The sequence below is a fragment of the Hydra vulgaris genome, chromosome 02 (genome assembly GCF_038396675.1).
Source record: "Hydra vulgaris chromosome 02, alternate assembly HydraT2T_AEP".
Classification (NCBI taxonomy): domain Eukaryota; kingdom Metazoa; phylum Cnidaria; class Hydrozoa; order Anthoathecata; family Hydridae; genus Hydra; species Hydra vulgaris.
Window position 1 is genome coordinate 31,869,432 of NC_088921.1, and position 21,670 is coordinate 31,891,101.

Consider the following 21,670-nt stretch of genomic DNA (forward strand, 5'->3'; position numbering starts at 1 on the left):
TGTTAAAAATTAATAAGATTTTAAGAATTCTCGCATGTTGTTAATGCTATCTAAAAATGGCATTGGTAGTTTTATTGAAATTTTAATTTAAAAAATGTTTAATAAAAATATTAAGTTTATTTAATTCTCATTTTATTTTATACATTATTTTCAATTTTTATTTTATACGTTGCTTTAATTAATACATTGTTCATCTTAACATTATGTTATGACGCACTTGTCAAATAAAAAACCTTCTTGTTCGCGGTGAGATCTTTAAGATCCGAAAAAAAAAAAACAAGATTTTTGGAAGATTGGAGCCCTAAAAATCAAACTTTAAATATATTGAACATATTAAAATATTTTTTTTTACAAGTTTAACGAAGTGACACACAAAGTTCCAAATTTTCTTTTTTTTTACTGTGCTTGTTTTTTAATGTAATATAAAATACTGTTTGTTTGAACGAAGCGTCAAATCTGTCATGTTGTTTAGACGATATATTATACTTTTCATTGACATCATTACGCAAAGTCATTTCATCAAAGCTTTTTTCAGGTTGCCTAATAAAGAAACTATTTAAATCTTTATGATTTTTTAAGTTCGTGTTTTCAAATGAATAATTTCTATTGATAAGAAGATAGTTACAGTAAGATTGAAAAAATGATGTCAAATCAATTTTGTTACATAACGAAATTGAATTAATTCGATTCGGCTGACGTTGATTTTGCTGATTCCATGATTTATTTTGTGCAAACATTACGTGATAAACTAGCGGGAATAAAAGATGTTTAATCCATGAAAAATATAATAAAAGTTCATACAAATTCTGCTCTTTTTGAAAGGTTGTGTCTTCTGAAAATAAAACAACCGATTCCAACAAAAAAATTGGCAAACTACAAACTAAGTATACAACAAGAATACACAAAGCAAATGTTGTAATAGTTGAATACGTTCTTCGTTTATACAGCAACAACGCGTATCCTAATACTTGTTTTGCGATCTTCACTTTTTTGTAAATTACTATTGCAAAAGGTAACTTAAATAAAAATATAAAAATGACAGCAATATAGATCTTAAACGGAATGCTAGGTCTGCAATGTATCACGCTTAACCAATATATATTATATTCAAAAAATAATCTTGGTAACGATAAAATTAGGCAACCTAACCAGATAAAACATAAGCTATATTGTACTAAGCTTTTGGTCATCTTTTTTAACATATTATGCTCCAAATTGCAAACCATCAAGGTAATTGTCCACACGCAAACTCCTGTTAGTAAGGTTTGTAAGCAAGAAAACAGTTTTCCATGCGCATTTGTAAAGACAGGATTGTTCACGGGTAATTTAAATATTACGGTTATAGTTATCATATAAACAGAAGACATAAGAGCAACTATGTTTAAGTTAAAGAGAAAGTAGAAGTAGTAGTATCTTTTTCTTGACAATAGTATACGGATTTTCCATAATCTTCGACTCTGAATAAAGTTTGCAAAAAACACTAAAAATGAAATTGTTGCAACCATAGCTATTCTAGCAATAGATTGAAAGTTGACTTGGTTCAAATACACTTTTGTGGTGTAATTTAAATAAAAGTTTTCACTGTTGTTCATCTTTCATACTCTAAAATGTAAAAATAAAAAAGGTTTTTTAATACCTTTAATTAACTTTAAATTATAATGCAAGTTAATTCTACAGTTAGCTACATGTCTACAAGTATACAGATTCTCCACTATGAATTATATATACGTATATTATCACATATATTATCGGTATATCTTTATCTAAATAAACACAATATCTTTCAAGTAAGTACCAATATATTGTTATCAATAGAAAAATTTATCGATATCAATAAATTTGAGTTAGATAGTAAGTATTGTTAATATTAAGACTTAGACTTTTTACCCCACCCTCCCTTATTAAATCACTCATTTTATGACGAAATGTTAATTTTATATTATACTATATTAGAGATATATTATTTATGCTATTTACAATAAAAATCATATTTTCATAATTTTTCCTCAAATATAAAAATGTATATTTTACTCTATTATGTACTTATTACCGTAATGTTATAATTTTTTGTTTTTATTGTATCTAAAAAATCATCGAAAATATTGTTTGTACATTGCACCTGTTTGAAAATTGTATTAAAAACTTTAGCGAGTAAAGTTTAAGGTGTGAAGCTAAAATAGGCTTGAGCTTTCTTTATTATTCAAATAAAAATAAGTATAAATTGCTTAGCCTTTTCTCATTTACGTTTATTTTAAGGATTGCAATACAAATTAGCGCCTATCGGACACGTTTTTGTTCTTCTTTTTTCTTTTTCTTTTAAAAAAAAATTGTTTTGCAAAAACACAAACATCAATAAAAGAATATTAAATAAATCTTGGTAAATAAGTAATAAAGTTTAAAATCTTTAAAAACATAAGATGTTCTTTTGAAAAACTTATGATGTTCATCAGTATAAAATATATAAAAACTACCGCCGACAAAAAAAAACTTTTTAAACTTTATAAACTTTTTGGAACAAATTTTTATCTCTTAAAAATCTTTTTATACTTTAACTGTTTTCGCAAAATTAGTCTAAAATCTAAAAAATATTTTTTAAATGGATTTTTTTTTTCCTTTTCAACAGAAAAATTTAAGTCCTTAAGTGAAACTCAGGATTCATAGTCCTCTAGTGAAAGTCATTTGTTGCAGAAAAAATCATTTCTTACAACCATGAAAACTAAGAAAATCAATTTTTAAGATTTTTTCTAAAATAACTCTTTATTTTTTTGATAATTCAAGTTCTGTTTTCTTAAACTTTAAGGTGTACAAAAACTCAAATATGTTGATAAGAGCATAGTATTCTGATTATCATAAGAATGCTGATCGGACTAAGATTATCATCACTCAAGCTTCACTAGCTTAACATTAAAGTTAAGTCAATGGTCACTCTAAATTAGAGTTTCATACTTTTTAACCTCTATCACCTTTACAAAGTTATTGCTCAACTACGAAAAATATTTTAATTGATAAAAAGTTATCAATCAGAGAATCAAACTGCACTTTTCATCATATAACTTTTTGTTTTTTAAATTACGTTGTTTTATTATTGTATGATGTTATTAACATTAAACAGCATATTTTTTTATATGGAAAATATAGAAGTTTATTTAACCAAAGATTAATTGATAGACTTGACCAAAGCATTTGATGGGGTCCCACATCATGACCTACTAAATAAACTTACCAACACAACCGAAATGCTGGTAAACTACTTTAAATATATCTGAATAATAGAGCTTAGAAAGTAAAAAATAAAGCTAGGCTATCAATGTTAAATACGGTGATAATAAAAGTGATATTTTTGATAAATAAGGGTAAATTATGCTTAATTATGTTAATTATGCTATTATGTACTTATATTTAGCTGATAAACGTCATTAACAAAACTGATAACTAACTCTGGTTATTAATCAACTTTGATTATCAACAAAGTTGATAATCAACTTTGTCAGTATCAATAACTTGGTACTAACTTGATAATCGATTTTGTTAGTAACAATAACTTGATACTAACTTTATAATCAAGTTAATTATATAGCTACACTTGATTTCTGAATCGAAATATAAGCAGAAACCGTAACTTTGGGTAACTTTGCACAACCGTGGATAATATTGCACAATTAAAGTCAAAGATATTTTATTTTCTACCAGTTAAAAATTTTAACTACAACTGCAAAGCACTTTTGGAGTCTAAACCAAAATGCATTAATTGATGGGTCTCAATCGGGGTAGGGGCAGAGTTAGAAATGTACTTTTATCAACTATTTTTATACTTTTTAAAAATATTTAACTTTATATAACAACAAGTTATATATATTGTTTTAAAACAAAAATATGTTATAAGTATTAATTGAATAAAAATAACTTAAAGTGGTTATATGGTAAAAACTTGGCAATATTCGTTTAAAAAAATTTCATTTTAGTAGCTATCTTTGTATAAAATTGAATTGTCTTTTCAACCATATATAACATGATATGGTTTTTCAACCATATATAACATGATATGGTTTTAATAAAAATAGTTAAAAAATTGATTTTATTGATCGTGAGTTAAGAAATTTACTTAGTTACATTCATAGCAACCAAATTTGTTATTGATATATTTATCTAAGAACTTTATTTCAAATAGTTGTTTTGGTTTTTGGGTCTGTATAATACCTAAACAACTTAAGAACCAAAGTTGTTAATTTGATAATGTTGTTTGTTAATAGGAGAGAGGTCAAGTGTGAATTTATTTTTGAAAAGGCTTTATTATGGCAAAACATACAAGTTTAATATCGAGAGTAAAAACATACAAGTTTAATATCGAGAGTAAAGAAAATGACTAAAAATTAAACTTCTTAGAAAAAATATGGCTCGGAGGAAAAGGAGATTATCAGGAAGGGTTACATTAAGGGGATGAAAAAAGAGGCAGTAGACTCTTATATTTCAGGAAATTTTAAATTAATATATTTTTCAATTTTGAAGCTTGATTTCTCAATTGTTTTTTTTTTGTCTGACTGCAAATCATTTATATCTTTTTAACCAGATACGCAATCAACTTCAAATTATCAAGGTTGTTTCTTTATAGATAGAACTGCAATACCTTACTAGAACTAACCTTAAACTTGTTTTTATTTAAATATATTTATATTTTACCAAAGGTTTTTGCATCGATAATATCCTTTAAAATTAAAACAGCAGCCATTTTAAAAATAGTTAATATTTTCAGTTTTTCTAGTAGGGTTTTGTTTATTACAATATAATCTATCAGTATTGTAAGTTTTAGCTTGTAATGTCATAAAAAAGCTGAGAAAATGTAGTTTTCTTTTTTATTGATTTTTTTGCATTTAATGCTTAACCAGCATAAAAAAGGTAAATAAATTTTAAATAAAATTAAACATTATTTAGCCATGCAATTAATTTTGGTATTTAGAAAAAATTGGAAATCAAAAAGTTTTATTTTTACCATATACCCAGTGGGCAGAAGACGTAAAAAAGACGTCTTTTAAACGTCTTTTGAACGTTTTGGACGTCTTTTTAATGTTAAAAAAGCATCTTTTTTAGGTTCCGTGCCCACTGGGTAAGTGCCCACCTTAAGTGAATATATGAAACCTTAAACATAGATTATGAATTTTAAAAATACTTTTTTTTTATTAACATTCATAATCTAAGTTTAAGGTTTTGTCAAAACAAAAAATTATAAACTTTTTTTAATAATAATTTCATTATTTTTTTTAATATAACACAATAGCAAAATAATATATATATAGATTAAAAAAGTATGAATTTTTTGTTTTATCTCCTATTATCTTGTAAAAATATATTCTCATATTATTTAGTAAGCTAATATATGAATCGCTGAAAAGAAAAAGAATAAAAAATCAAGAAGGAGGTTAAAGTAACAAAAACATTGATGATTAGAAAACTGAAAATTAAGAAAAGAAAAGAAGAGAGCAGAATAGATGATTAAAGAAAACAAACAAGAAAGATTAAAGAACAGAAAACGAGGTTGTAAAACTAAAAACGAGGTTGTAAAACTGAAATCGAACAAAGCTTATAATGCTTATAACTAAAGTAATATTTCAAAAAAACTAATAAATAAAAACAAAACAAAAAAAAACGCTTATAAAAGTAAATGTTGTTTATTTGTGACCTCGTTTTTAGTACTATTTGACTTACGGATCGCCCATAAAGTACGTACGCTCTTAGGAGAAGAGGGGGTCTGCAAATAACGTATATGAAATTGAAGGGCAGTGGATCAATTATAAAAATAAAAAAGACACTAAATTAAAAAAAATATCATAAAACTTTGGGTAGGTAGGTTAAAAGCGTGGGTACTTTTGGGGAGGTGGAGTGTACTCAAAAAAGCGTATAGAAAAATGAGGGGGAGGGTCAAGATTGAAATAAAAGCGTACGTACTTTATGGACGATCCCTTATTCATGATATATAGAGAGATATACAGTTTGTTAATTTAAAGACACATTATGCTATATGGGGTTAAAAACAACAGTACTTTATAAGTCCGAGTATGATACTTGTATCGATCGAAGTTTTTGTATCATTGAATCGTTACTAAATGGTATTTGCGTTTTATATGAATTAGTTTTATTGAACGAAGTCACTTGTAAACAATATTCTCTAACGACTTTGTTTTGGCTACTATTTGGCTTATTCTTTAAGAAAAAAGAATTTGTAATTCCGAGTATCGAAAACGATCGAAAATGTATCGAAAACGTATCGTCGCATCCCTACTAACCAGTAGGGTGCATTAAAAAACAGAATTTTTTAAAATTGTCTTGTAATAACTCTAAAAAATTTCGAAAAATTTTTTTGTTAGAGGTGCCCCAAGTCCCTTGAACATTAATAGGGCCCCTAATATTCTGGGAAAAAAAATTCTTTAGAAGGAGGTCAACCGGGTACTCAAAAGAAGTGAAATTTTATAAAAAGTTCGAAAATAACAATTGTTTTATAAAAAAACATATTAACAAAATATCATCGAAAAACATTGTACTTTTTTTATTTTTAGTTAAAAAACCATAGTTGTTATGAAATAAACTTCAAAAAAATAATTTTTACATAAAACAAGTATTATTTTTAAACTTTTTATAAAATTTCGCTTCTTTTGAGTACCAGGTTGACCTAATTTTGTTAAACTTTTTTTTCAAAAATATTAAGAACCCTGTAAATGTTCAATTGACTTGGGCACCTCTAAAAATATTTTTTATTCCAAAAAATTTTTAAATCCAATGATAATTTATTATACCGCATATATTTAGAGCTATTACAAGTCAGTTTTAAAAAATTTTCTGTTTTTCAATGCATCCTACTAACCAGTAGTTTAAAATTTTAAGGTTTTTTCGATTTTTTTTTTAGAAAATTGTTTGAAAAACAGTCAAAAACAAACAAACAGTTTTATCTTACTCTATCCCCTTGCAAATTAAAAAAAAATTGGATCAGTTTAAATTAAATCAATCAGATAATCGTTTTCAAGAGTGTTAACTTATAGATTTATTTCCTAATACTACTACTACTAATAATAATAATTACAATAATTCTTTGTTATGATCTTGTAAATAGCAAGGTTTAAAAACAACAATATTTCATTTTATGCTTTTAAAACTGTATTTATTTAACTTGATTTTATATTTTTTTTATATAGAAACCATATAAATTAATTGTTTATCTCAATGTCTTTGCAAAAATGGCAGAACTAATACATTAAAAATTATTTAAACTTAAATAAGCTTTAAAGGGAACAAAAAAAGCATTTGGTAACTAAAATACCTTTTACAACTGAAAGTTTATATCTATGTATACTAATGAATTTGTTTTTTAAAGTCGTATAAACTAAAATTAATGTCAATTGTAAACATTATTAAAATTCAAGCATATTTTTATTTTAGATAAATTAAGTCCTAATTAAATCATAAAGTTTATTTTTTAAATATGCAGTCTATCAATAAATATAAATAGTTTTCTAAAATCAAGCGGTCATATCAATTATTTTACTTGACGTTTTTGAATGTTTTTAGCGGTTTTGAAAATATCAGAAAAACATTTTTTAACAACTCAAAGACCAATCAAAAATCCTATGCAGTATAATAAGAAAGCCAAATGAAAGATTTATCTACCTCATTTATATATTAAAGACTTCAGACCAACAAAGTTTATGACAATGACGCTTTAGAATAAACTATAATTGGGTACAAAGTTATCTTAAGCGGAAAGCATCTGGCAATGAAGAAAAAAGGCAAAGGGGGTGGAGTGGTTGAGGCTTAATTACCATTTTTCACAAGGACTCCATGGTTTACGTTAATTTTTAATGCTTTTTCCCCTTTTTTAAACTTTTGTGTTTTTTAAAGAAAAAGATAGTTAAGTTTAAAAATTTATTTTTGTCAGAACACAGTTTTATCTTGTTTTTCCTTGGTTTGGGAAGTAATATTGTTATTATTATATAAATGAAAAGAAGCAATGAAATACCTAAAAATATTCAAAAATTTTAATTATTTAATAATGCCATATAATGTATGTCATAATGTATGTAAACTACAACAAGAAATATAAATAAAACTATTGCTTGATGTCTTGCTCTGGTCATATTTTAAAAACGCAGTATAAGTGATACAAAACATTTTAGTCCAAAACATTAGAAAAAGATTTTCAGTTTCTTTACAAACCTTTCTCGTTGATTTTAAATAGCTTTTAGGTAAATACGCTAAACAACCAAAACGACAAAAAAAAACAAATTCACTGCAAAAATCTCAAAATCAAAAGACTGCAAAAAAAAAAAAAAGTTATATTAATTACAATAATAATAATAACCAAACCTATCTAAGGGATTTGCAGGCAATTAAAATGAATTCTAATTTTAGATCTATGATAAACTTTAATTGACATTAGGTCATTGTCCTGTCGTAGTTTGTTATTCTAATGAAATTTGTCGCTACTAGTTTTATTTTATATGCTTTAATTATAGTACGATTGATCTAGTTAAAATTATAGTACGATTGATCTAGTTAAAATTATAGTACGATTGATCTAGTTAAAATTATAGTACGATTGATCTAGTTAAAATATTTAGGTTTTGTTTTTCAAAATAATTTAAACTTATTGATTAAAAGAATTTAAATTTAGACTCTTTTGACGTCGCAAAAAATAATACTAAATTATAACTAAACTCTTGAAATTAAAATGAGTCTAAAGTGTTACCAACGTATTGCCAGGTTTTTCCTGTAAAAACTAATGAGTGAATTTATAAATACAATTTATTACAGGTATAAAAATCAGGTATAATAGATAAAAAAAGATATAATAAGATAAGATACAAATATTTGTACCAATGTTAATAAGTATTAAAAATAGAAATAAATATACCGTGGATGTTGATATAAAAACAAATATATTATCGTCGTTGATACAAGTTTTTACGACTGAGATTTTTGCACGAAACGTGAAAAACTTACACATAAAACAAAAATAATTTTTTAAATAATAAATTACTTTATTAGTAAACTTATTTTGGTTATTTTCAGTCATTTTACCCACAATTCAATATCTTTATTGACGTAAATTTTGGCGTATTTTTAAACGTTGCGTTATCTTAGTCTGCAATAATTGTTTCTTGGATTTACTGTTTTGCTCTAATGTATCTAAATCTTTAAATTAAATCTAATAAATCTTTTTCTTCTTTTGTTATCTATTAATTGTTAGAAGTATAAAAAATAAAATTTATAATACAATACCTAGTGATCAGAAGATATTTTAAATAAATTAACAAGTTTAGCAAATTTTGTGGTGAATATACGTTATTAGGTGCACGATATACTATTACAAAAAAAAAATAGCAGTGTACTTACATAGAAAATTTTCAAACCTTTCGATATTAAAAAAAATATATATTCCAAAATAAACTTGGTTCAACCAAAAATTTGGTTAAGCAAGTCATGCTGAAATACCCAAAAACTATTTTCAACTTTACATGTTAGGAATAAAAAAATTTTATAAGAAAAAATATTTCAAAATAAACATTAAATATTTAATTCAAATGTTATTTTATCCGGTTATTGAAAATGAATACGACGAGTGTTTTATAACGGTTGTTTTTTTGTTTTGTTTTTTCTTTTTCACCTTTCCTAATAACTATTGTTTTAAGTTAGTTTTCCTAAGTTTAAGTTTGAGTATTAAGTTTGAGGTTGTGCACTTACGTTGAGTACTAAATAAAGTCATAACTTTTAACTAAAAGGTTATTCAATTAAATTAAAAGCGTGTCAATATATATAAAGCGTGTCAATATATATAATTTTAGTTTTGGATAGTAAATTAAATATTTTTATTGTCCTCACATTTTGAGATATTTTTATTTTTAGGTTCAAATTGTCGCAATTTTTTACACAACATTCTTATTTGACACAAGCATAAACAAATTTATTTTAAAATTTTCTTAAAAAATGAATGTTTCGCTGTCAGAAACATGCAATCTGAGTAATCAATTATGAGGAGCACTTTTAAAATTCAAAATATTTTTTTAATGATGCGAAGGTACTAGATGTTTATAAATTTAACATATTTAATGTTTTATGTTTTACTTTTATATAGAAAAATGATTTATCTTCATTTATTTAAACGACCTTTTTTCTTTAAAACTTTACATTAAAAAAATAAAAGTTTTTTAAAAAAACCTTTTTTAAAAGAAAGTTAAATCAACTTTGTATTGTATGTCGTTTGTATTAAAATATCTTTGCAATAAAATTACCAAATTTTGATCCTTTTATTGTTCTTTCTGTTTTTAAAAATAAATCTAAAAAATGCATTCTCTCTATGGACAACATTCTAAAATTCATTCTCTCTATGGACAACATTCTAAAATTCATTCTCTCTATGGACAACATTCTAAAATTCATTCTCTCTATGGACAACATTCTAAAATTCTACTAAAAATGTATGTAAAATGTATGTGTTAAATCTTCATCATATTATATATTAAAACGTCAGTATGTTGTATCTTTGCATTATGTTAAATCTTTTATAATATATATCTATGTATTATAAAGAAATATGTTTACTTTTTAAGGTTCCAATGATAAGATCTTTAGGACCTTTTTTCTGAAATCTTCTTCTATTACTTAATAAAGCCTTATATTGTTAATTCGATAAACTGTATATATTTTTAAAAGCCTTTTACGTTGCTACGTATCACAACTCATATTGTTATGTATCACGATTAAGATTGTAAAACAAAAAAAGAAAAATATAAAAAATAAAAAAGTTTGAAATGTGAAAAAAATGCCATAAAATGTCATATTTGAAACATGAAAAGATCCTTCTGCCTGCGGATGTTGTTTATACAGCGGATATATGTTAAGAAAATATATATTCATAAAAATCATATTTTAAACACCATAAAATTATTTTATTTGGTATCATTTCATTAAGTATTATATCGGTTATTATATTTCATTCCTATGGCCAAATATATAGTAGAGTTTTCTCTCATAGCTTTGGAGACTCCTCTGATGACAATATTGATGATAATCAAGAAAATGTTTATCTAAGAAAATGTTTGCAACAGCTTTGTATCAAAGTAAATCATCCTTGTTCAACACTAAGTTTATTGTATAAGTTTAGTCCTAGAAATCAAGAACTAAGATATTGGAAAAAGTGCAGAAACTTTTTTCGTATAGTATTGGATAATAGTTTAAAAAAAAATTATTTACAAAGTTGAAAATTTAACTTTTATTTGAAAACTTTATAAGAAATTTATACGTTTCACTTTAATTTTAAAATTTTAAATTATTCTGTTAAAATATTTTCGAGTAAGATAAATATGATAATATTTATCAAGTTTTTATATTTTTTGTTTTTATATCTTTTGTTTTTATGTCTTGTTTTTATATTTTCTGTACTAGTCTATTTTTTGAAGATTGTAATTAAAGTTATTTTTACTGCAAACCGGTTAACCTAAAAACCGTTAAATTTTTTTTTTTATATAGAAAAGACGTCAAAAAATTGATTGATGAAGTCTTTGTTTAACGAAATGAGACGACTTAATATATATGAAGTAAGTGTATTCATTGTTTTATGTTTAGAATAAATGTGGAAAAAATAATTTAGCACCATATTTTTGGAATAAAACAAAATTTTGCAAAACTTTTGTTTTTAAAGTTAAACTTAAGAGTTTTATTCTTTCCATTGACAACGTACCTATGACAACATACCTATGACAACGTACCTATGACAACGTACCTATGTACAACTAAAACTAACAATTTGAAAATTGAGCAGCCGTGGCGCAGTGGTAGCGCAAATTTTCTATTATTAACAAGAATTAATTTAATTTACTGTTTATATCAAGTCAGTTTACCTTATTTATAGTATTGGTATATCCCCAAAAGTCTATTTTTTCCCCATTATTATAAGAAGTTTATTTTATCTCATCATTGCAAGAAGTTTATTTTATCTCATCATTGCAAGAAGTTTATTTTATCTCATCATTGCAAGAAGTTTATTTTATCTCATCATTTCAAGAAGTTTATTTTATCTCATCATTGCAAGAAGTTTATTTTATCTCATCATTGCAAGAAGTTTATTTTATCTCATCATTGCAAGAAGTTTATTTTATCTCATCATTGCAAGAAGTTTATTTTATCTCATCATTGCAAGAAGTTCATTTTATCTCATCATTGCAAGAAGTTTATTTTATCTCATCATTGCAAGAAGTTTATTTTATCTCATCATTGCAAGAAGTTTATTTTATCTCATCATTGCAAGAAGTTTATTTTATCTCATCATTGCAAGAAGTTTATTTTATCTCATCATTGCAAGAAGTTTATTTTATCTCATCATTGCAAGAAGTTTATTTTATCTCATCATTGCAAGAAGTTTATTTTATCTCATCATTGCAAGAAGTTTATTTTATCTCATCATTGCAAGAAGTTTATTTTATCTCATCATTGCAAGAAGTTTATTTTATCTCATCATTGCAAGAAGTTTATTTTATCTCATCATTGCAAGAAGTTTATTTTATCTCATCATTGCAAGAAGTTTATTTTATCTCATCATTGCAAGAAGTTTATTTTATCTCATCATTGCAAGAAGTTTATTTTATCTCATCATTGCAAGAAGTTTATTTTATCTCATCATTGCAAGAAGTTTATTTTATCTCATTATTGCAAGAAGTTTATTTTATCTCATCATTGCAAGAAGTTTATTTTTTGCCGCTTGATCTTCTTTTAGTTACCTTGTTTATATTGTTTATCGTTGTAAATTTGCAAAAGGTAATTGTTATTATTATTTGTTACTCTTTTTTATTATTATTATCACTATATAATTGTATAACGACAAACCAATGTAAACAAAAATTGAAAAAAAGGAAAAAACATAAGTTTTGAAATAAAAAAAGTAGAGACAAACGATATACAGATATGCATTTTAAACTAATATGCTACTCAAAAAATATTTGTGAAAGATAAATATATTGTTGAAATAATATGTCTATAAATATATATTTTGAATTGTAATAAGGTTGATATTGGCTCAGTGTCGGTTCAATGAAATGCAAACGTATTTATAACTATATTGTTAAATAGAATGGCCTATAATGCAAAAAAAAATATTGCGTGAATAATAACTGATGATGGTGGCACCTTAAGAAAACTAAAAAAATGAATTATTGTTAGAATATTTTGTTTGAAACTAAAGTTGTTGTCAATGCATCAGACATTGATTGCATCTTTGGTGTGCCCGCGCCAAAAAACTCATAAAGGTCCAATTCCACGAGAACTTTTTTTTTAAGATGAGTTTATCTTGCAATTTCCACAAAGGAAATTGGTCAGGAATATCTTTTATAAGTTAAACCAATGAACCATTTTTCTGAAAGATAAACATTTTCTGTTTCTATTGAGACAACAAAAATTAGAAGTACTTCCTTTTCTTGAAATGAAGTTTTTCTATGGGCAAGCTTATTTTAAAACAAAACATAGGTCATTTAAATTCATAAATCAATACTCAAAAAATTTGTCTTTGTTTGAAAAAATCAATAGACACTTTATACACATTTAATTTATTCTGATAAATTTATTTAATTTATTTAGACAACTTGTCTAAATTTTTAAATATTTATGGTATTTATTTAAATTGGCCTCTAACTAAAACTTTTAGTAACTAAATGTTTTATTTACTTTTAGTAAAAATCAAAAGTAAAAAAGGTTTTAATTAGTTTTAACGATTTCTCTCAATTTAATTTAAATTTTTCAACGGTTAATCTCAACTTACTTAAAAGTTTTAAAACTTTCAATAAAATTAATTTCAATAAAATATTTTTAAAAATGAGCAGCGCTTGTCATGTTTGACTGGAGCAAGTTATAAAATTGGATATTGGCGAAGCCAATATTGATATTAAGATAAATGAGATACCACAACTCCATTTGAAAAGATAGGTATCCCATTTTGCTTTAAAATATATTGTTGTTACAACCAATCAAAAAAACAACACTACAACATGTACTAACGAATCGCTTGGTGATATTCGTTCAACTAGACGGACGAATAACCTCCAAGGATATTTAAAAGAATAACCTCTAATAACATACAAGCAGCCGTGGCGCAGTGGTAGCGCGCTTGCCTTAGAAACAAAGGATCCGTGGCTCAAACCCCACCTCTGGACAAATTTGGCGTCATCGATTAGGAAGGAGGCATAAACTTCCAAATAAATGCTCATCCGCGGTAAAGACTTCTTGAAGCACCTAAATAAAGTTAAGAATCAAAAAAAAAGATAAAATAAGATACAAAAATAAAAAATAAAAAAAGTTTGTCCGATCAGATTAGTTTTAAAAAAGAGATTTTGAAAAGAAACTAGTGGTTAAAAAAGAGATTTTTACTTGCGTAAAAATTAAATTTGAGGAGAAATTTTAACATATAATATAAAATATATATTATAGTTTTTATTTTAACTGAGATGCCATAATCAAATACGACAAAATTTAATTAAATCTTTTTATTTTTTTAATCGAGATGCGTGTAAAATAAACAAATATTTTATCTTTATTACATTTTTTGAAATTGTGTGGAATTTTCAGCATTCATTAAAAACCGATCAAATCTAGAAGCTGCCTTACTGAAATTATAAGTTGCTGCACAAATTATATTGGTTATATGAGCACTGGTGTAGGAACAGAGGGTGGGTTGGGGGAGGGCAGCGTTAGCCTTCCCCATCCCCCAACAAATTCTTAAAATATACTTCAATATTTAAAATGTACTTTTTCATTCAATTCTAGTTCTGTCTTCCTTAGCCACCCTAAATTTTTGTACTTAAAAATGCATAAATTGAAAAGAGTTTACATATAAAATTAAACATTTATACATTTATTGTTTATTAAAAGCAGATTAAGTTCACCTACTGTTGGTTAGGGCGTCGTTCACAATTCTTACAAAAGATGGTTAAAAAAAAAAGGTTTTTAATGATTTTATTTTTTTAAACTAAATGTAACCTTGTTTTTTTTTTGAAAAATTATTTGATAAATTTGCTACATACATTTGCTACATATATATCATCATACAGTCATCATTACTGAATATCAAATACTGATTTAGATATAAATCAAAATCTGTATTCGAAACAGTAATTCTGGAAAACATACAAAAGATACATTCACTTCTTTCCTATGCGAATTGCTATGAACATATTTTGCTATGCGCATTGGTATGAACATATTTTTTTACTTAGGTGCAAAATAACAAAAATTAAGCGAAAATTTATTAAGCACTTTCGTGTGGTGACTGTAATATTACGGTTTACTTAAATTTTCCCAAAATGTAAAGTCCGCACTATTACGTTCTCCACAGCCGTTGACATCTAGTCACTGTAGTGCTCAATGTATGTTAAACGTAGTTGTTCACATTATTTGCGTTGAAAGTTTTATTTGTTTGTTATTTTTAGTTTTTTTTTCTTATAATATTAGAGCCTGAATAACGAACGAATATATATAGTAAGAATAAAATTTAGCGGTTTTATTTTGTTATTTATATGTTTGTATTATAGTGTTATAAATATTATGAAATAGGTATGTTATAAATGTTATAAAGTGTCATATTTTTTTAAGTCTTTTAGACTTATAAAAATTGAAAAAAATTTCATTTTCATTTCCTCTGAAAAAAAAAATCCACATTCAGCCAATATTTTGAAATAACTTCATAAAAAAGTGGTTAAGAAATTTATAATTATTTTTGCAGAAATCTCTGAAATAGAAAAAAAGTAGTAAAAAAATAAAACTTTCGTAAAATTTAGAGCGTAGGTGCCCCTTAAGAGGTATAAGTAAAGGAGTGATTATAAAATTTATGATGCAATTGAGGACTTTGATACAATTATGATAAAATTGAGGTCGATTCTGGAATAATTTTTTTCTGGATAAAAGAGTACAAAAAAAATAGGAAATAAAAGATATATTCTTTTGTTAAAATTAAAAGTCAATTAATGTATTAGCTAAGGAGTTGTTTACGGGCTGCATTATTATTTTGCCGTAGTCATTTTATAAAAATAATGTGATAAATAGCTCCTACTTGATGTATCATATAAAGCTTCACCTTGTCTGTTCCTTGTGTAGTATTTGGTGAACGTGAAAATCAGAAAACTTGAATACGCGGTTTTTTAAGAGTTATTGTTTGTTTAAATTCCATCAATAAGTATTAATTTATCTCAAGATCGTGTAAAAAAATCTTTTAAATATTATTCCTTAAACTTTTTTTTTCACGCGTTTCACATGTTCAACTATTTATACGAAGATAAGCAAAAAGATAATTATAGATTGTTTTATAACAAATGTTGTTATTATTACAAAACGTCTCATATTTAATGTGATACCATATTTAACGTGATACCATATTTAACTGGTTTCTCATAATGTAATGTTACTGGTTTCTCATAATGTAAGGTTACTGGTTTCTCATAATGTAATGTTACTGGTTTCTCATAATGTAAGGTTACTGGTTTCTCATAATGTAATGTTACTGGTTTCTCATAATGTAAGGTTACTGGTTTCTCATATACACTGGTTTTTTATTCTTTTTTTACACTAGTAACAAGAACCGTTTTTTATTTTGATGAGACGTAGTTTTTTCTTGACTGCTTTTCTTGACTCTTTTTTCTTGACTGCTTTTCTTAAGTTTTTAATTTGGTGGTGGCAAAGTTGTTATAAAGAGTACATCTCCATCAGAACTACTTTTCAATACAGTTGTAGTTCAGGTATTTTTTTTCTCTATGAAATAAAGAAATTTTTAATGAAAGTAGGAATTTCGTTACATATTGAAAAATCAATAAAGGTTATGAGAAAATGTCAATAAAGTAAAAAACAATAGATGGGTGAGGTATTTGGGCTTTAACAAAGACACTTTAGTATAAAATCATCATGTGGGTTTGGGTGAAAATTTATAAACTTTGGATAGTAATCTTCCTTGAAATGGTGCCACAATAATAATACTCAGTTTTATTCTAAAATATAGACCGAACCATTAACAAAACATGAGGATACTGTTTTTAGTGGTCCGCCATTTTAACCTCGTTTCTGAATCTTTTACATTGGAATATCAGAAAAAAGGCATAAAGCCGCATTTATGCAACTTACTTGAGAAATTTACATAGTGTCAACTAAAAAAAATCTTTGTAAAATAAAAATTCATTAAAAAATTACTATTTAAAACTAAAAGATAAAGTTTAAAGACTCAAAAACTTGACAATCGAAAAAAAATCTGTAAAACAAAATCATATCTAAAGCAGATAGCACAATTTTATACAAAAAATTAAGTTAAATTGTTAAATAAATCTTTTACCAAAATTGTTTTAAAATCCATTAAATATTAAATAAAAAACCAAATACAAGATATGTTTTAATGATTTTTAGCACCTTTAGTTACAGCATTTATTAAATAAATTTAAGAAAAGCTAGAAATCTTTTAAATTGATAACAAAGCAATTGGAGCAGATCAAAATTGTTTTGAACAAATAAGATATTTTATACAAAGATTGGTATCAGACAAGGCAGTTCAACTGAACATGTCATTTTTTAATTTGTATATAACGAGTGTATATATATATATGTATATATATATATATATATATATATATATATATATATATATATATATATATATATATACATGTATATATATATATATATATATATATATATATACATATATATATATATATATATATATATATATATATATATATATATATATATATATATATATATATAAATATATATATACATATATATATATATATTTATTTATATATATATATATATATATATATATATATATATATATATATATATATATATATTATACATATATATATGTATATTATTATAGATCGGTTGGAGGACCTCCCCCCCCCCCCCTAAAATAAAAAATGTTGGCCATTAGGGCTCCAAAATCTTAAAAATTTTTAAATTACTAAATAAAAAAAAAAAGATCCTTAAATTTGCAAAGGGCCCTTGAATTTCCAAATAGGCCCCCTAAAGTTGCTACCCCCCCTTCAATTAGTGGTGTAGAGCAGCCTAGACACACACATACACACACACACACACACACACACACATAGACACACACACACACACACACACACACACACACACACACATATATATATATATAAATGTGTGGAGAATTTGAATGTTAGGGCACCTGAGGTGTGTAGTTCTAATATTTAAAATTAGTGTTTGTAGTAAAAAATTTTATTACTCATTTTTTTTAAGCTTTTAGTTTGTTGCAATACATTTAGAAGTGCATAAAAGCATACCTTGTAACAAACACATTTACATTATTATGTCCGTAAGCATATAGAATGTAAATTTATTGTTTTAATGTAAAGCATATAGAATGTAAATTTATTGTTTTAATGTAAACTTTATTATTTTAATGTAAATTAAAATAATAAATATTAACTAAGCAGCTAAAGAAAGATCACAAAAATTTCATCATGAGAACTTTATATAAGATTCTAATGATAAGATATTTTTTTGATTTTAAATGATAACCATTGAATACAAATCTTTTGATGATAAGAATACATATTTTAACTTTTAAAATAATTTCCATATTCATAATATTGTGGCAACGTATCTGTTACACACACGCACACACACACGCACACACGAACATACACACACGCACACAGAGATTAAAATTAAATAAAAGGAGCAGCGTTTAAACTTCTTAATACATTAGATCATTAAGATTAATATATATATATATATATATATATATATATATATATATATATATATATATATATATATATATATATATATATATATATATATATATATATATATATATATATATATATATATATATATATATATATATATATATATATATATATATATATATATATATATATATATATATATATTGAGTCATTAGTGAAATTGATTCATTGAAATTTTTCAATGAATCAATTTTACTAATGGCTGCATAAAATATTGTTCCATTTACTATAAAAATCAGTTTTTTGTTATGAAAGTGTTTATGTAGCTCAACTCTAAGTTCTGCCGAATTTGATTTTTAGTTTGAATTAATTGAATAAAACTTAATCCATTGCATCTGTTCCGTTTTTTAATTTGTTCGGTTAAATACTTACAAATGCGTATTTCTATTGTTTTTCATTTAAACAAACAAACGCATGACACGCGTACGCGCTTTTTTTTTTTTTTTTTTTTTAAATAGGCATATGATACTTGCAATATAACTCATGTTTAACTTAAATACCACCATCTTATATAAAAAACAATATTTTACAAAAAGAAATCTACTTAAAAGATTTTATTAAGATAGTAATAAGAATTATGCAAATTAAACTTTACCATAGGGGCTGTCCATTAATTACGTCAACAAAATAGAGGGAGGAACGTCTGGAAATTTTTGACAACTTTTAACAAGGAGGAGGAGGGGGGGGGGGGAGAGAAGTCAAGAAAAGTTGATGTCAACAACGTTATTTTATGAAATAAATTTAGTTCCTTAAAATAAGGAAAATTAGGCAGTGTTTGCAGTCTTGTGTTACACACTCAACCTTCAGTATTTTAATGAAACTAACTATACTCCTACTTTTTAAAAACCGTGTTTTGCTTTAAAAATACCCCACACATACAGAATTAAATAAACACGGACGTTGTTTATTCGTAATGCTATTATTTATCAAAGTTTTTTGGTCTGCTGTGAAAACAAATAAAGGTTTATGTAAATACATAGTCTACATTATATTATTTAAATGTTAAAAATACCAGGGGTCGGTAACCTGCTACTCATAAGCCAAATTTGGCTTATTCAATTTCAAGATGCGACTCAAATATGATTTTAATAATATAATAAAGATGTTAGTTGCTTTATCGTCTTAGAAGATTTCCGACCCTGGTTTAAAAAATTTTTAAATGCAGGCCCGTAGCAACCGGGGGCAGCAGGGGCATTTGCTCCCCCCCCCCCCCGCTTAATAATTTTTTAAATAAATAGTTTTGAAGAAATTGACTGAAAAAATGACTACAAAAAAAAGGTCCTTAGAACTATTTCGGGGTAGTACTGCCCTCCCCCCCATCCCCAAAAAAAAAAAAAAATTATTATTTTTCCTTCGTGCCTGAAATGTTAGAAATAATTTTCTCAATTAGAAATACTTTACTTTCACTGTAAAATTGGATTAGGTCTAAAATAAAAGTGTGAAGGATTAGCACATTCATAAATTGGGACTCTGCTCTGTACATAAATTACGATAAATACTTAACATTATCTATGACAAGGGCTGTTGACTGGTATTTTACGGGTATTTTAAGTTAGCAATGATTAATCGCAATATAATAACTTGAAAATATAAACTTGATATGTGAAAAAATATCTTGAAGATCTTCTTGTAAAAAAATTTCAATAGTTAAGATTTCTTTATCATAGCAAGAATTTCTGAAAATTTCGAACATAACGTTCGGAAAGTTTCGAAACCCACTTATTATTCCTAACATTAAGTACAACGTTTTCCTTTACGTAAATCAGAACTCCTCCTAACTCGTTTATTAGTAAGTCTCTACGACAAAAAATTTTAAAAACCTGGAAGATGGAAAACATAATTATCTGAAAGCTTATTTAATGAAATCCAAGTTTCAATTAAGCAAATTATGTATTAAAGATTTTAAAATTCTTCTTAAAAAGGTTTGTTTTTTTTCGAAAGCAACAACAACAAAAATTTATTAACAGTAGACATATTATTTTTCTTAACCGTAATTAGGACTTGTTAATAAGGAAACTTAAAATAAATAAAGTTTTGATATCAGTAAAGAAGAACGACTTAAAACCAATCATATCATTAAGATTTAACATGCCAACTGAAAAACTGACATGTCTACTGTTAATGTTAATGAAAATTTGAGAAAAAGTAAATATTATGTAAAAGTTGTACCTGAAAAATAATAAAAAATAAAAACTACCCATTTCATTTATATGGGTAGTTTTTATTTTATTTTTCAGATACAACTTTTATATAAAATTTATATCTTTCCCGGGTACTTGCCTATTCGTTTGAAAGGTACTTGGGCAAGCATCTTCACAATTTTCGATAGACTTATACAGGACTTGTTTGGTATCTTATTAATACATAAGATGTTAAATATTTAAATATTTTTAAATAGACCTAGGCCTAAATGTTTTTTTTTTGTTTTTGTGTTAAATAACAAATTTATTGCATTACAGAGTAATTTTTTTTTTTTTAGATTTACAATGGACAAACCAAACTTTCACAAGTTGTTGTATGAAGCATATATAAACGCATTTCCCAACAAGCGTTATCAAGACTGTCAAAGAGAGGTAACTGAAATTTGAAATAAATTGAAAAAAGAGGACGATTTGCCAAAAAAAGTAGATTCGTTGTTAAATAGTTATTCCGCCTTAGCATAGAAAAAAAGGTAACATTATTGACCTACAAGTTGTGAAACAACAAACACAAAGCATTCAACAAGACCTCATAGAAATCAATTTTGAAGCTGGTCCATCCTGTACTACTTGTGATGAAAAATCTCTAAAATACAAAACAAAAGCACAAGATGAACTACAGAGTCAGATAAGCATCTTTAAGAGCGATTTGATTGGCTTGTATAAGCAAAAATGAATGCGGTT

General features: G+C 25.4%; 1 long non-coding RNA gene across 1 annotated transcript; it reads right to left on the minus strand.

Moving 5' to 3' along the window:
- Nucleotides 1-384: 384 nt before the first annotated feature.
- LOC136076885 (uncharacterized) lies at nucleotides 385-9,507 on the minus strand. Its single transcript, XR_010636655.1, has 2 exons — nucleotides 9,379-9,507; nucleotides 385-1,602 (listed from the first exon to the last, which is right to left on the minus strand). It is a non-coding gene; the product is annotated as an uncharacterized LOC136076885 (long non-coding RNA).
- Nucleotides 9,508-21,670: the final 12,163 nt, after the last annotated feature.